The 17,584-nt window shown below is 34.2% G+C and overlaps 1 long non-coding RNA gene across 1 annotated transcript in view; it reads right to left on the bottom strand.

The window, feature by feature from the left end:
* LOC139521167 (uncharacterized) overlaps positions 1–14,497 on the bottom strand; it is a 34,977-nt gene extending 20,480 nt beyond the window's left edge. Inside the window, exon 1 of the long non-coding RNA XR_011664024.1 lies at positions 14,427–14,497. This is a non-coding gene — a long non-coding RNA (uncharacterized lncRNA). The remainder of the gene's footprint in view (positions 1–14,426) is intronic.
* Positions 14,498–17,584: the final 3,087 nt, after the last annotated feature.

Genomic DNA, 17,584 nt, shown 5'->3' with positions numbered 1-17,584 from the left:
AAGAAAACAGCACTAATGAATTGATCACTAAAGAGAAAAACAATTTCTTAGAGAACAATCATCCACAAGAGCCTGAGCTGGTCGAAAATACAACCAAGTATTCAGTCGAAAACAATATTAATGTTGCCATTATTATGATATTGTAATTATTGTATTTATTTATGTTGGCCTGATTTGTATTGTGTGGCCTGATAGTTGTTTACAGAATAATTTTAGAATTGTGCACTTTAGAAATCTCTGGAACAATTACAGAATGATTGGAACTTTCCAGAATGATCCTAATAAAAGATGCATTATATAAACTAATACATTTTACTAGAAACTTCTGTTGTAACTTTCCAGGATGTTCCATCATAGACTGTTCTAGAATCTTCCATGACAAATATATATATATACAGACACTAATGTTAAACTCACTCTAGGACTTACTCTTGGATTTGGACTTATACATCGATAGCCATTGATATTCATAGCCTTTGGATTGACACTTTTATTCTACAAACAACATCATACTGGATTGTGACCATAATATTCAGATTGGATTCCGAAAGATATCCGGATACAGATAAAGATAAAAGATTGGACTCATATTTTGACAGTTAAGTTGACAGTAATATTTGTGTAATACTTCTTGAAAACTTTTGTATAATAAATATTGTTAAATTTTCTAATTGATTTGTGTCTTTTGTTGGCTACAATTTAGGCGATTTCTGGCCGTAACAGAAATTGGGGGCTCGTCCGGGATACTGAAAATATCTTATTCAAAATTTATTCAGTATGTTTATTGTAACTAGCCAACAAAATTCTACAAAATGACATTTGATGCCGGTAAATTTTTGAAAACGCCAGACCTGGAGGGGTTTGATAATTTAAAGAAAGAGGAATTAGTGTTGCTTGCTAAACATCTGAAATTAAATTTTACAGTATCTATGAGAAAACAAATTATTGAAAATTTGGTTATAGACAAATTAGTTGACGCAGAAATTTTAGGTGAAGAGGCTCTTGAACTTAAGGTCGAAAATGTAGATGCCTTTAAATTAAAACAGCTTGAATTAGAACATGAATTTAAATTAAAACAAGCAGAACTGGAAATGAAAGAAAAGAAGATGAATTTAAATTAAAAGAACTGGAAATGAAGAAGAGGGAGAAAATAAAAGAAGATGAATTAAAATTAAAAGAACTTGAAATGAGAGAAAGGCTAGAGATGGAAAAATTGAAAATTGAAATGGTCACAGAAGAAAGCAACACTAAAGTCCAGTCGAAATCAGAATGTTTTGATGAAGCAAAAAATATACGTTTGGTTCCCAGATTTTGTGAAAAAACAGTCGATAAATATTTTCCACAGTTTGAGAAAATTGCTCATAATTTGAATTGGCCAAAGCCATATTGGACTACAATGCTACAAAGTGTTTTTGAGGGTAAGGCCGCTGAAATATACTCCGCACTTCCACCAGAAAAAAGTTCCGATTATTACACGGTGAAACAGGAAGTTTTGAAAGCTTATGAGCTAGTACCAGAAGCATAAAGACAGAAATTTAGATCTTATAAAAAGTTTGATTCACAAACCTATGTGGAATTTGATCGGGAAAAAGAAGATCTATTTGATAAATGGCTTACTTCAAAGAAAACAGATAACAATTTTGATAACCTAAGACAATTGATGTTATTAGAAGAGTTCAAACAATGTGTTCATTTAGACTTAAAAACACATTTAGACGACAAAACTGTTGGGACAATACATGATGCAGCTGTAATTTCAGATAATTATACCCTTTCACATAAAAGAAGTTTCAAGGGTCAAAATGTTAATATTTCAAGTGGAAATTACAAAAATCAAAGCACTGAGCGTACTGATAGTAAGCCTGTTGCACAGAATAAGAGTCACTCCAGTTATAATATGTCTAGTCCAAAATTTGATACTTTTGAGATACTGAATTGTGCTTATTGTAAGAAAAATGGTCACCTGATGGCTGATTGTTTTAGACTCCAGAAGAAGAATGAACGAGATAATAAGCCGAAGTCCAGTGCTTGTACGACACCTTATATTACCAGTACGTTGGAATGTCCTGCGAGTCAGGCTTTTAAGTCCAGTTTTTGTGATTACATGGAGGAATATAAACCTTTTATGTCTGATGGGTTTATTTCTATTGTTGATGATACCACTTTTCAGCCTATTAAGATTTTACGGGACACTGGAGCTTCTCAGTCTTTATTGTTAGAAGGTGTGTTGCCTTTGTCCGAGAAGACTTCTGTTGGTGCCTCCGTTTTGTTACAAGGTGTAGAGTTAGGTTGTATAGATGTTCCTCTCCATCGTATTTATCTGAAGTCAGATTTGATAACTGGACCAGTTATTGTGGGTGTTCGTCCTAATCTCCCCATTGAGGGTGTGACGTTATTGCTAGGAACCAATTGTTACCAGTGAACCAGTGGTGGATTTTAAATTACCTGAAGATGAAGCCGAATTGTATCCAGCTTGTGATGTAACTAGGGCGATGGCTAGAAAACAACAAGATGAGGATTTGCAAGAAAACCAGTTTGATTACATGGACCTTTCTGACACTTTCCTAGCCGACATTGAAGGTCCTGGTAGCTCAGAAAAGGCCATAATAAGACCACCTAATGTTAACAAGAATGTAATTATGCCATGGCCAGACGTAAACAGCCATTCACTAAACAGAAAGAACCTTTTGGAAGAACAAAATAAAGACCCTGAGGTTCTTCAGCTCTGCAAGAGGGCTCAACCACAGAAGGAAGCAGACAAAGTGGCTGAATGCTATTTCCATCAGGACGGCATTTTAATGAGGAAGTGGAGGCCTCCTGATGCTACCCCAGAAGAGGAATGGAGAGTGGTATACCAAGTGGTGGTGCCTAAAGTTTATAGGCAAGAAATTATTGGTCTTGCCCATGACACCCCTTGGCTGGACACTTAGGTATAAGAAAGACTTGCCTTAAGATCTTGCAGCATTTCTACTGGCCAAGACTTAGAAATGATGTTGCAGAATACTGCAAACGCTGTCATATATGCCAGGTTGTTGGTAAGCCTAACCAGAAAATACCACCAGCACCACTTCTGCCTATTCCAGCCTTTGACGAACCTTTCAGCAGAGTTCTAATTGACTGCGTTGGACCTTTACCAAAGACCAAAACTGGAAATGCGTATTTATTGACAATTATGTGTACATCCACTCGCTTTCCTGAGGCTATTCCGCTAAGAAATATCAAGACACCTACTATTGTCAAAGCACTTATCAAATTTTTCACATTAGTAGGACTTCCTCAGTCTATACAGTCCGACCAGGGATCAAATTTCGTGTCAGGTTTATTTCAGCAAGTCGTGCACCAGTTAGGGATTGCTCAGTATAGATCAAGTGAGTACCATCCAGAATCTCAAGGTGCCTTAGAACGTTTTCATCAAACATTCAAGAACATGATAAGAACTTTTTGTCTTCAATTTGACAGAGACTGGGATGATGGAGTTCACTTTCTACTTTTTGCAGTCCGAGAGGCTGTTCAAGAATCCCTTGGTTTTAGTCCCTTTGAGTTGGTATTTGGCCATACTGTTAGGGGACCGTTAAAATTGATTAAGGAAAAGTGGCTTACTGAACATACTGACTTGAATCTTTTAGACTATGTATCTAGATTTAAAGAAAAATTGTATACTGCTTGTCAAATTGCTCAGAAAAACTTTAAAAATGTACAAAACAAGATGAAAATATGGTATGATAAAGATGCCAGGGACAGAGTTTTTGAGCCTGGTGATAGGGTACTTGTATTTTTGCCAGTCCCTGGACATCCTTTACAGGCTAAATATTGTGGTCCTTATACAATAGAGAGTAAAATCAATTATTTGAATTATATTGTAAAAACTCCAGGTCGGCGCAAACAAAATAGAGTGTGTCATATTAATATGTTAAAACCATACTTTGACCGTGCTAATGAATGTGAGAGTAAACCAGTTGCCACTTTAGGCATGGTTAAATTTGAGAACAATCATGACAAACCAGATGTAATTGAACCACCTTTTAGTTCTAAAACTATGGAAGAGACGGTAAGATTGAAAAATTCAGAAATTTTGTCAAATTTAGACTCAAAACTTGCACATCTGTCTTTTGATCGTAGAGAAAAAATAAAAACTTTGGTATTTTCTTTTAAAAATCTTTTTCCAGATGTGCCAAACAAAACCACTGCTGTTTGTCATGATGTTGATGTAGGAGATTCTTCTCCAATTAAGCAACATCCTTACCTACTTAATCCACTCAAACTTGAAGCTATGAGAAAAGAAATTAAATATATGCTTGACAATGATATTATTGAGCCGAGTAGCAGTGAATGGAGCTCTCCTTGTCTCCTTGTGCCAAAACCAGATAAAACCTTTCGTTTCGTGACTGATTTCAGAAAAGTAAATTCAGTCTCAAAATCTGATTCCTATCCGATTCCAAGGATAGACGATTGTATTGACAACATTGGTCAAGCAAAATTTGTGAGCAAATTTGATTTTTTGAAAGGTTATTGGCAAGTTCCATTGACACAGAGAGCTCGTACAATAGAGAGTAAAATCAATTATTTGAATTATATTGTAAAAACTCCAGGTCGGCGCAAACAAAATAGAGTGTGTCATATTAATATGTTAAAACCATACTTTGACCGTGCTAATGAATGTGAGAGTAAACCAGTTGCCACTTTAGGCATGGTTAAATTTGAGAACAATCATGACAAACCAGATGTAATTGAATCACCTTTTAGTTCTAAAACTATGGAAGAGACGGTAAGATTGAAAAATTCAGAAATTTTGTCAAATTTAGACTCAAAACTTGCACATCTGTCTTTTGCTACTGTGGTTCAACCATTGACTCATCTTTTACGAAAAGATTCTAAATTTATCTGGAGTGAAAATTGTCAAAACGCTTTTGAAAATAGCAAATCACTTTTAATTAATAGTCCAGTTCTGATTACTCCAGACTTTGAAAAACAATTTAAACTTGCCGTTGATGCAAGCGATGTAGGAATTGGAGCTGTTTTATATCAAGAGACAGATGATAATGTTGAGAAACCTATATCATATTTTTCAAAGAAATTAGATAAACATCAGAAAAATTATTCAACTATTGAAAAAGAGTGTTTTGCAATGTTGTCAGCACTTCGACATTTTGATGTATATTTGAATCCCACTGTATATCCTATTCTTGTTTGTACTGATCATAATCCTCTCACCTTCATACATAAAATGAGAAACAAGAATCAGAGGTTGACTATGTGGAGTTTATTGTTACAGGAATATGATGTAATTGTAAAACATATTAAGGGTAAAGATAATGTAATTGCAGATGCTTTATCTAGAGCTTATTAAAACACTTTGTATATAATATGTATTTTTGTTCATTTTATTCATGATAAGTTTTTGTTACACTAAAACTTCTTTAAATGTGGGAGGTGTTATGATATTGTAATTATTGTATTTATTTATGTTGGCCTGATTTGTATTGTGTGGCCTGCTAGTTGTTTACAGAATAATTTTAGAATTGTGCACTTTAGAAATCTCTGGAACAACTACAGAATGATTGGAACTTTCCAGAATGATCCTAATAAAAGATGCATTATATAAACTTCTACATTTTACTAGAAACTTCTGTTGTAACTTTCCAGGTTGTTCCATCATAGACTGTTCTAGAATCTTCCATGACAAATATATATATATATACAGACACTAAAGTTAAACTCACTCTAGGACTTACTCTTGGATTTGGACTTATACATCGATAGACCACAATATTCATAGTCTTTGGATTGACACTTTTATTCTACAAACAACATCATACTGGATTGTGACCATAATATTCAGATTAGATTCCGAAAGATATCCGGATACAGATAAAGATAAAAGATTGGACTCATATTTTGACAGTTAAGTTGACAGTAATATGTGTGTAATACTTCTTGCAAACTTTTGTATAATAAATATTGTTAAATTTTCTTATTGATTTGTGTCTTTTGTTGGCTTCAATTAAAAGGCGATTTCTGGCCGTAACACCATGGTTACAGTTAGTAAATCAAGTGAAAAGCAAGAAGTACTTGAAACAGGAGAAACTGGTATAGCTCAAGAAACATTAATAGATAGTTCAAACATTTCTAGTGCTTTGCAAGTAACTACTAATCCAGTCTTACAACAAGAAATTAGTCCTCAATCATTCTCTTGTCCTGTAAGTAATACTGAAACTAGGCGTGATGCCGCAATAGACTATAACAACAATGTTAATCTGAATGCAGCTACAGAATTTGCTAGACTTTTTATGAAGAAGGAGCTTTTACTTTCTCGATTAACATTATTCACCGATAAACCAGGGAATTATCTTATATGGAAAGCCAGTTTCCGTAGCATTATGCATGACCTTCAAGTAACTCCGTCTGAAGAAATGGATCTCCTAATTCGTTGGTTAGGACAAGAATCTAGCAAACAAGCTATTAGATTGAGAGAATCTAACACACATGATCCTAAGAAAGGCTTAGAAAGAATCTGGAATAGATTAAACGAAAGATATGGTTCTCCTGAACTAATCGAGTCAACTTTAAAGGATAAGATTCTCAAGTTTGGAAAAATGAACAACACTGACAATAAACGCTTGTATGAACTTGGCGATCTTTTAGCAGAAATAGACTCCGTAAAAGATGACCCAAAATACAGCGCATTGCTAGGTTACTTTGATTCCTCTTCTGGGGTGAACCCAATTGTAAGCAACCTACCACATTTTCTACAGACAAAATGGACAGACCGTGCTGGTACAAGTTGGAGAAACATGTTGTATATCCACAATTCAAAGTATTTGTTAACTTTATACAAGAAATGAGTACAAGACTTAATGATCCAAGTTTCAACTATGACAAGAACCCAACAGGAAATAATGACAAAAAACAAGGTCAATACAACAGGCCAAGGAACTATAACAGTGTGTCTACAAAGAAGACTGAAGTGGCTCAGAAAAGTGGAAATACATGGAATAGAGAAACTAAATTTGGCTGTCTACTTCATGAACAATCAAACCATTCATTAAACGAATGTAAGCAGTTTAGACGGAAACCTATTGATGAAAGAAAAACAATTATTATGCAAAATGGTATATGCTTTAAATGTTGCAATGGGAAACACTTAGCAAGAAACTGCAATGAAAATCAACCATTCAAACAGTGTCAATCAAAAGGTCATCCAGATGCTCTTCATATTGCGAGAGGACCAAATCCTACTACTGGGCATGGCGGGGAACAGAATCAGTCAGATGGCAAACAAGCTAATAAGGTTACTACTGCATGTACGCAGATCTGTGGTGACAGTGACAGTTTTCAAAGGACGTTCCTGCGCTAAAACTGTTAAAGGTATACCCTAATGGTCATCCTGAGAAAGCCATTAGAGTATATGCAATTCTGGACGATCAGAGTAATAGAACTTTGGCTCCATCTCAGTTCTTTGAACTTTTCAACATTAACAGTCAGAAAATAGAGTACACACTTTCTTCATGTGCTGGAAGCATGGCAGTCTCCGGACGTATGGCTTGTGATTTCACAGTAGAATCGTTTGATGGGAGTATGAGTTTGGACCTTCCACCGTTAATAGAGTGCAATGACATACCTAATGTAAGAGAAGAAATACCAATTGTGGCATTCTTTCATGATCATCTTCGATCATCTTCGATCAATTAGTTGTATGATTCCGACATTAGATTCAGACGCTCAGATACTTTTACTTATAGGAAGAGACTTGGGTGAGGCACACCATGTGTATGATCAAAGAACTGGTCCACAGCGTACACCTTATGCACAGAAATTAGCGTTAGGTTTGGTTGTGATTGGTAAGACGTGTCTCGGCAAGGTCCATGTACCTGATAAAGTAAATGTGAACAAGACGTTTGTTTTACAAAACGGAAGAACATCAATTTGCAAACCGTGCACTAGTGACATAACAGTCAAGGAACAGAATTCTATAGACTTTATAGAATGTGAAGGACATACGACAAACTTTGGGACAGATGTATTTGCTAGAACTAGAGATGATGATAAGGTTGGTCCATCTATAGAAGATAGACAATTTCAGAAAATAATGGAATCAGGATTTATCAAGACAAACAGCGGTAATTGGAGTGCTCCACTTACATTCAAAAACAACCGACCACCGCTACAAAAGAACTTCCAACAGGCTTATGATAGGGCTAAGAAGTTAGAGGCAAATCTACGTCACAATCCCAGAAAACAAGAACATTTCATTGCGTTTATGGACACAATATTCCAAAAAGGGCACGCAGAAGTCGCTCAACAACTGATGCGAGGAATTGAATGCTGGTATCTACCTATATTTGGAGTTTACCATCCCAAAAAACCTGAAAAAATAAGAGTTGTATTTGATTCATCTGCAAAATTCAAGGGACTCTCATTGAACAATGTGCTAATAACCGGACCAGATTTAACCAATAGCTTGTTAGGAGTTTTAATCAGATTCAGAAAGGAAAAGGTTGCTATCACAGCTGACATTGAGCAAATGTTCTTTAACTTTCTCGTACATGAAAGTCATTGTGACTACTTGCGATTTATATGGCACAAGGATAACAACCCAAACAATGAGTTAATTGAATATAGAATAAAGGTTCATGTATTTGGCAATTCACCATCACCTGCGGTTGCAACTTTAGGCTTAAGAAAGTCAGCTTGTGATAAAGAGGAACATGATGAATCATGCAGTGACGTATGCAAATTTATACAAGATAATTTTTATGTGGACGATGGGCTTTTATCAATGCCGGACGAGGACTCCGCTGTGAAATTGATTAAAGACGCACAGGAAACTTTGAAACTCAATGGAAATCTTCGATTACACAAGATAAATTCAAATAGCAAAAGTGTTCTTGCTCAATTTCCAAAAGATGACATTGGATCTAACAATACTGCCAACATAGAATTTGATTCAGAGGTTCAAAATTTACAGAGAAGTCTAGGCCTAAGTTGGAATACCGAAAGGGACACTTTTACATTTCAAGTTAGCAACGAACAGAAACCTTTTACAAAGAGGGAAATGCTTTCTACCATTAACAGCATATTTGATCCCTTAGGATTCGTAGCACCTGTACTTTAATATGGACAAATTCTTCTTCACAATGCATTAACCAAAAACATTGGCTGGGACGAATTAATGTCAGAAGATCTACTTTCTGAATTGGAAAAATGGAAGGTATTGTTGAAAGATCTTGAAAGTTTAGAAATACCTAGGAGGTTTTCAACGTTTCCACTTAAAGATGCTGTTACGAAGGAATTACACATGTATTCAGATGCCTCCAAGGAAGCCATTGGCACGGTTGCTTATCTCAAAATATATGATTCACAAGGGAAAGTCCAAAATTGCGCCATCTCATGGTCATACTATCCCAAGGTTGGAGTTATGTGCTGCCGTCCTAGCTGTAGAAGTTACAAACTTCCTTGTAGAACATTTAGATATAACCGTTGATAAAACAAGATTTTACACAGACAGCATGGTAGTTCTTGGCTATTTAAACAATGAAACTCGTCGCTTTTACACTTATGTCAGTAACCGAGTGGATAAAATCAGGAAATCATCAGAAGTAATTCAATGGAGTCATGTACGAACTCATAATAATCCTGCTGACCAAGCAACAAGGCCTACAACGGCCAACAATTTGGAAAAAAGCCTATGGTTAAAGGGACCACCCTCAGTATCATGCGACGAATCTGACTTACAAGTAGAACAGTCAGAATATGTGCTTATTCAACTGGAACAAGATAAGGAAGTACGACCAGTTGTTAAGGCATGTAAAACTATGGTTAGTCAGCAACTTGGAACTGAACGCTTCAGTAGATTTTCATCCTGGAAAAGATTAGTTTGTGCAATATCGAAACTACGACAAAGGAGTAGGTCCGGTAAGGACCGATTTTGGCCTCAAATTTCAGGTTCATCTGACGAAAGATTTTGACCACTTTTTAAACACTTAAGTGTCTATTTTATTTGAATTAATAAGTTAATGTGAAAGATTTTAACAGATTAAGTCATTAAAAACGATCCGATTCAAGCTCAAATAAGAAAAATCTACCTAATATGCCGAAAAATGTCACTTTTCAGAAGGTTTTTGGTAAAAATGAAAGTGGCCGCATCCGTGTTCATCCTCAACCTTTATATATGTTATGTATTATCATAAAATACAACTTTCATTTCAATATTAAGGATGAACACGAATGCGGCCACTTTCGTTTTACACGAAAACCGTCTAAAATTTAACCAAAATGCTAGAATTATGAGGATTTCAGTAATTTAGCATGACTTAATGGTGCTAGTACCGGATATATGTGGACTGTATTGTCAAAAACAGCCCATATTTATGTAGCAGAAGCATTCTACTGTCCAATAAATAACTAAAGGTTTACATTTTAACAATTTTGTAAAACTGCTACATTTTGGGGCCAAAAAGGGGTCTTACTGAACCTACTCCTTTATATAAAATACCATCATGAAAACAATTCAGTTATTGACCGTTCACCTGTTGAGTTATATAAGTTTACAGAGAAGTTTATTCTTAAAGAAGTTCAGAAAGAACTGTATCCGAAGGAAGTGATATGTCTGAAAAACAAACAGTCCCTACCAAAAGATAGCAGCATACTATCTCTTTCACCTATGTTAGATGATGATGGTTTACTGAGAGTTGATGGTAGACTAAATCGTGGAAATCTTTCAGTCAGTGAACAAACTCCTATTATTGTATCCGAGAAACATCATATTTCAACACTTTTAGTAAGGCATTATCATGAGAAAACGCACCACCAAGGACGTCATATAACAGAGGGAACTGTGCGCAGTGCTGGATATTAGATCACTGGAGGCAAGCGCCTAATTTTTTCGATACTTCATAACTGTGTTGTTTGCAAGAAATTGAGAGGTAAAACTGAACACCAGATAATGTCAGATCTACCTGTGGACCGTATAATCCCATGTCCACCGTTCACTTATGTAGGGGTGGACAACTTTGGCCCCTGGTCAATCTCCACCCGACGTACTAGAGGAGGACAGGTAAACTCCAAACGTTGGGCCATCATGTTTTCGTGTCTTGCATCACGTGGAATTCACATTGAAGTAGTTGAAGAGCTTACGTCATCATCATTTATTAATGCACTTAGGAAGTTTATAGCGCTAAGAGGACAAGTTAAAGAGTTCAGGTCAGACAGAGGAACAACTTTTATTGGAGCTACCAAAGAGTTAAACATGAACATCATAAACGTAGAAGATAAATTAGTGCAAAAATTCTTATTGGATAATGGAACTAGTTGGAAGTTTAATGCACCACATTCATCACATATGGCAGGAAGTTGGGAGCGTATGATAGGAGTCACCAGAAGAATACTGGACCCAATGCTTTGCAATGTAAATAGACTAACACATGAAGTGTTATGTACATGAATGTCAGAAGTCTGTGCAATCGTCAATGCCAGACCTATTGTTGCGGTGTCAACAGATCCGGAGGCTCCAACCATTTTATTCCCATCATCTCTTATTACTCAGAAAACGAACACAAATTATGAGTGCTTTGATCATATTGATATGCGGGAAATGTATCGATCACAGTGGACAAAATGGAAACAACAGTATTTACAAAATCAACAATCCAGAACAAAATGGTGTGAGGAGAGAAATAATTTGAAACAAGGCCATATTGTGCTCCTAAAGAACAATGACTTAGTACGAAATCAGTGGTCTGTCGGTAAGATTTTAGAAACATTTCCAAGCGAAGATGAAAGAATCCTAAAAGTGTCCGTCCGTATCACAAAGAACAATAACTCTTGTACATACACCCGTCCAATCAAAGAACTAGTGTATTTGTTGTCGCCTTAACTATTGTTTACCAACTGACAATGTGAACTATTATAGAGACTTTGTATATATAGGGGTACAAAGAATTGTAAAATTTTTGGTTTAGAGACTTAGTGAAGAAACAATATGAAGGTTTTCTGTAACACTTTACTTGAGATTATCATTATCAGATTCAGAATTTTTGAGTCAGTATTAATATCACTATTTTTATTAATTAGATAAGTGATTTTTCTTGTTAAAATCAGACGGGGAATGTAATGAAACCGTTTTTTAGGTTAGAGTTATCTCTCTTTGAGCAGTTCTTGAACAATATTTTGAAAGTGAAGTAAAATTACTTCCCTTGATTAACTCCTCGTGGTGAAGTTTATCAGTACAGAAAAGTCAGAAAGCATGTGGCTAATTTTTCATGGATAAATTTTGTAGACAGATTTAGATCCCCCACATAGTAAGTTTATTTTAACTGACTATGTAGTGTTATATTATTTGTATATTGAAAGGTTTATATCTATTTTAAGTGGTATAAATCTGTAGAAATGAGAAATTACAAATGTAAACAAGCAGACTGCGATGTTGGAGTACATGTAACAAAGGTATTATACATTTTGATTTAGAGTTTTTACATTGAAAAAGGTACAATCCGTCATAAATGAACAGTTATAAAGATTATGGCGTGTTATTATATTTGAAAGTATAAATAGCTCAGAGCTACGTTCAAATTTTTATAAGTATGGAACGCAATTTGCACCACCTTAAGCTTTAGATTTAATTATTTTTCAAATTTTTTTTAAAGTATATATGTGACATTTGTGTATGAGAAAGACTTAATCAGATGAGCATTAATTTCTTTAGTCATTATTGAAATGTATGGTGCACCTTTTAAGCCATAATATGTGAATTACACATACTCGACAAATCAGTATTTTTATGTTTATAAATACATTACATGCATATTCAGGAGCACAGAAAGAACATTTTACGAACATACAAAACTATGAACTGTATATTGTACTATTCTTACATTATGTCAGTAACAGCATTATTTTGATTGTTAACTAGTCATGCAATTTTTCTTGTTCTTGTAGTAAAATTGTCATTTTTGTTTATTTCAGTTTTTTACTTCTGCCGAGAGTTATGTTTTTGCGTCAATAAAGATTAAAGCAACTATCGACTTAGCGTTTAACATTACATGAATAGAATAACTAGGATGCATTAATAATAGTTATAATCGTTTAATATCATTTTAATCGTATATGAATGTAAGTCAATGAATTTGTATTCCACTTTATTTAATTGTTTGTTTGTTTGTTTGTTTGTTTTGTTTCGTTAGGGCTAGCTATAGTAAAATTAAATTCTCGACAAAATGTTTCACTCTATTAAATGATATGCATAAACACTTATTGATTGCAATGTTTAAATATTGTATTATAAAAAATAGCCACAGATACCAAACAAATATTTAATCGAAAAAATCGAAACACACTGACAAGGCCATGGTAAAAAAAAACAAAATACGACTTCAAGACAAAGAATGATTCATTACCAACAACATAATAAACTAATGACTGAGAAATACAAACCCCACTCAGAATAGGGGATGAACTTTGAAGCTTTAGATTGTTAAACTTATCTTTTTTATGCACCTGCTGTCTTGCTCCTGTAAATACAGATGTGGTGATAAATCTAATTCGGTAGGTCACATTCGATGAAAAGAAGAACTAAATTGTGTTGACGATGATTGAAACATATCTGTCGTCATCTGTGAAGGTAAACAAAATCTAAAGTTTGTTCCAAATGTGTATGGTTTGATAATGAATAAATAGTGTATGGTGTTGTTATTATTTGTGTTAGACTAAAGCCTGAGGACAGATGTAAAAGCTGGAAGGAAGTTTCTTCCGAGTAAACCAACAACATACTTTGCTTTAACATAAAATTGAGAATTGAAATGGGGAATGTGTCAAATAGACAACAACCAGACCATAGAGCAGGTCACCAATAGGTCTTCAATGCAGAGAGAAATTCCCGCATCCAGAGGCGTCCTTCAGCTGGCCCCTAAACAAATATATGTACTACTTCAGTGATAATGAACGCCATACCAAACTCCAAATTATATACAAGAAACTAAAATTAAAAATAATACAAGAATAGCAAAGTCCAGAGACTCCTGACTTGGGAAAGGCACAAAAATGCCGCGGGGTTAAACATGTTTATGAGATCTCAACCCTACCCTTTACCTCTAGCTAATGTAGAAAAGTAAACGCATAACAATACGCACATTAGAATTCAGTTCAAGAGAAGTTACGTCTGTTAAGTGCATTAATTTTAACATGACAAAGGAAAATAGTTAATCTTACTAAATCAATTATGTATATTTATAAATTTAACATAACGTCAACCAACTCGTGATTGTGTCCTAAATATTTTCGAAAGAGTGATTCTAACTTTACCATTTGAAACTCTTGGTTCAAAGATTCATTAAAACTATGCAAAGGGAAAATATTGTTCAATAAGTTTAAGACATTTAATTGATTCATGAGTAATATATAATTGAATTAGATTATATAAAACAAAGACTCACTTTTGCTCCAAACGTGCAATGCTGAACGATTACTGACATAGGATGAAGTTGTAATTATCGATTGTAAATTAAAGATTGAAGTGAGATAACATACGGAAATGTGGTTTAACAGTTAGGATCGTTTAAGTGCTTTGATAAACAATGAAAATAGTACAGATGTAATTATCTAGGTCAAATATATACAGATCTAAACTCTAATATATATTATATTATATATGATGTAGCAATCTCCTGTTTTCATTAAATATTACGATCACGTGTTTTAAAGGATATTTTATGCATCCGAAACCTAATTTGTATTTTTAGTATATTGAAGTTATCAAAATTTTAATGTAAAATCAGACTGTAAAAATGCAAGACAGATAACGCAAGCCAAAAATCTGTTTTTCAACAAACAGCTTTTCAAAGAATATTGATATTTTAAACAGCACGAAATGGTTCTGGCAAAATACAATTTAAATACACGGAAAGAATTTTGAACGCCCTTTTCCTAATATTATTAACAAATGCAGAATATAAAGTTATGACTTTCACTCAGTCAATACGTTATGTATGTATGTACATGTTAGATTATAGAGTTTATTAAAGTTTTTAAAAGTTGTTCGTGAGAATCAATAAAACGCATAAATCAATCAGAACAACTGATCAACCAACAAAAAGGTTAAGGTCAATAATCACAAAGTTTTAATCTTTAGAAACAGAACCGGACAAAACTGTACACTTTCCGTAATCATGAAACAATATATTTTTACAAAATGTATATCTCAGATGTATGTAACAACTATGAATTGTAAAACTAACAAACTACCTATAGATATGAATTCACTGAATAAATTCCCTGGTTTTCACTTGACTAATTCCAGAAATACTCGGCAAACTGCTGTACGTAGATCGAGTAATTTGTCAAAACAGCAAAGAAAAGTACAATAAAGATATTATTTTAGGAAGAAAAAGAAAATAGATTATAGTGCCACTCGGACTTCGTCCCCGTCAATATATTCTGAAGAGGTCCATATGTAACGTATTGACCTCGTCGAAAGTTCATAATTACAATGTAACATATATATAAATATATACTATTTATCTCTTTGAGTTTTTCATTTACTAAGGCGTTGTCATGTTATTTTCGATCTATGAGTTTAAATGTGCCTCTGGTATATTCCCCTACACTTTTGTTTAAACTCTTGTAGAAAATGTAATTGTTTACATTGGTATAATATATTGAAAAAAGAACTATTAAATTATTGGATAAAATGGGAAAAAAACCCAAAAAAATATGGGGAATAAAGGGAACTGCACTCTTAAAGCTGTTTTTCAATCTCATAGTCAAATTAAGATTATTTTTTCTCTATCGATTTATGAGTTTTGAACAGCGGTATACTAATGTTGCCTTTATTTACAATAACTATGTTTATCCATAAAAGGCCTCAGCTGTAAAAAAAACCCCACAAACTGGTAGGTTGATGAGCTTTTATTGCTTTATTTCGTTTTAAAGTCATCTGGAGATTACACATGCACTGTTCATCAATATAATGGCCATGTGTGCAGATGATTTGTCCCAAAAAAGATCTTCACGAACAGTGACCTATACTTTTTAATTTTGTCAGATTAGGACTCGTGTGTAAAAACATATCTCATTGGTAATCATATCGTATATTCTATTTTCAGATTAAAAATATATATATATATATATAAAATAGTAAAATAAAAAATACTCATTTCCGAGGAAAATTCAAAACGAAAAGTCCCTAATCAAATGACAAAATCAATAACAATTGTCATATTTCTGACTTGGTACAGACATTTACTTATTTAGAAAATTGAGGATATTGAACCTGGTTTGATAGCTAGCTAAACCTCTCACTTATATGACAGTCGCATCAAACTCCATTATATTGACAACGATCCGAGAACAAAACCACCAGTCTGATAATGTAAAAATAAAAAAATAAAAAATGGGTGTACAGCAGTCAACATTGTGTCAACACTGCTTGTGTAGGTTTAATTCCCCGAGAGTATCACCAGCCCAGTAGGACTTCTGTGTTGGCTTTGTTGGCTTGAGTTATCATTGACATGCTCATCATCATATAAAAACTGGTAACAAAATAAAATTGAGAATGGAAATAGGGAATGTGTCAAAGAGACAACAACCCGACCAAATAAAAAACAACAGCAGAGGGTCACCAACAGGTCTTCAATGTAGCGAGAAATTCCCGTACCCGGAGGCGTCCTTCAGCTGGCCCCTAAACAAATATATACTAGTCCAGTGATAATGAACGCCATACTAATTTCCAAATTGTACACAAGAAACTAAAATTAAAATAATACAAGACTAACAAAGGCCAGAGGCTCCTGACTTGGGACAGGCGCAAAAATGCGGCGGGGTTAAACATGTTTGTGAGATCTCAACCCTCCCCCTATACCTCTAACCAATGTAGTAAAGTAAACGCATAACAATACGCACATTACAATTCAGTTAAAGAGAAATCCGAGTCTGATGTCAGAAGATGTAACCAAAGAAAATAAACAAAATGACAATAATACATAAATAACAACAGACTACTAGCAGTTAACTGACATGCCAGCTCCAGACTTCAATTAAACTGACTGAAAGATTATGATTTCATCATATGAACATCAGGCACAATCCTTCCCGTTAGGGGTTTAGTATCATACCATCATAACATATATGAGAAGAACATAACCCGTGTCATGCCAACAACTGTTTTTAGAATAAATGTGTTTAGTTCCGATGCAAAGACCTTATCAGTGACTCAATATTAACGCCAAAATATGCAATCTTTAATGACTTGACAACAGTATCGTAACTATATCCCTTCTTAATAAGTCTATTCAAAGGTTTTGTAAGTTTCTGAGGTGAATACTGACACCTTTGTGCTTTATAAAGAATATTACCATAAAAAATTGGATGTGAAATACCTGAACGTATTAGAAGTCTGCATGTTGAGCTATATTTACGAATGATGTCTTTATACCGATGATAAAATTTAGTAAATGTTTTGACTAGTTTGTGATATCGAAAACCCTGGTGTAATAATTTTTCAGTAATACATAAATTTCTCTCGTTAAAATCTAAAACATTGTTACATACACGAGCGAATCGTACAAGTTGAGATATATAAACACCGTAAGATGGT

This window comes from Mytilus edulis, chromosome 4 (assembly GCF_963676685.1).
Source record: "Mytilus edulis chromosome 4, xbMytEdul2.2, whole genome shotgun sequence".
Classification (NCBI taxonomy): Eukaryota; Metazoa; Mollusca; class Bivalvia; order Mytilida; family Mytilidae; genus Mytilus; species Mytilus edulis.
This window is presented reverse-complemented; position numbering and strand designations above follow the sequence as displayed.